Raw genomic sequence first — 322 nt, 5'->3', positions numbered from 1 at the left:
TATTTGATAAGAAAAAAAAAACTATTTTCATTAAATGATTACTTTTGTAATATGTGATATCATCCTTATACAGAATAAAACTTTTGCATTGTAAGTACTAACAGTCCTCAGCACTTGCCTTGCATTAAAGAGGTATAGGGTTATTGTGTGATTAGCCATTTAATTGAAAAAAAGATAAAGATTTAATATGATAATAATTAACATAAGTGGGAAATCCATTGCATAGAGGCATCTCTAAGAGGTACACAATCATATACCTTAGGTTAACAACTCGCTTATAATTAACAATTCATATTAACATTACAATCAGCTCACCAAATAC

This window comes from Penaeus monodon, chromosome 31 (assembly GCF_015228065.2).
Source record: "Penaeus monodon isolate SGIC_2016 chromosome 31, NSTDA_Pmon_1, whole genome shotgun sequence".
NCBI lineage: Eukaryota > Metazoa > Arthropoda > Malacostraca > Decapoda > Penaeidae > Penaeus > Penaeus monodon.
The sequence above is the reverse complement of the archived record's forward strand: the minus strand, read 5'-3'. Positions refer to the sequence as shown.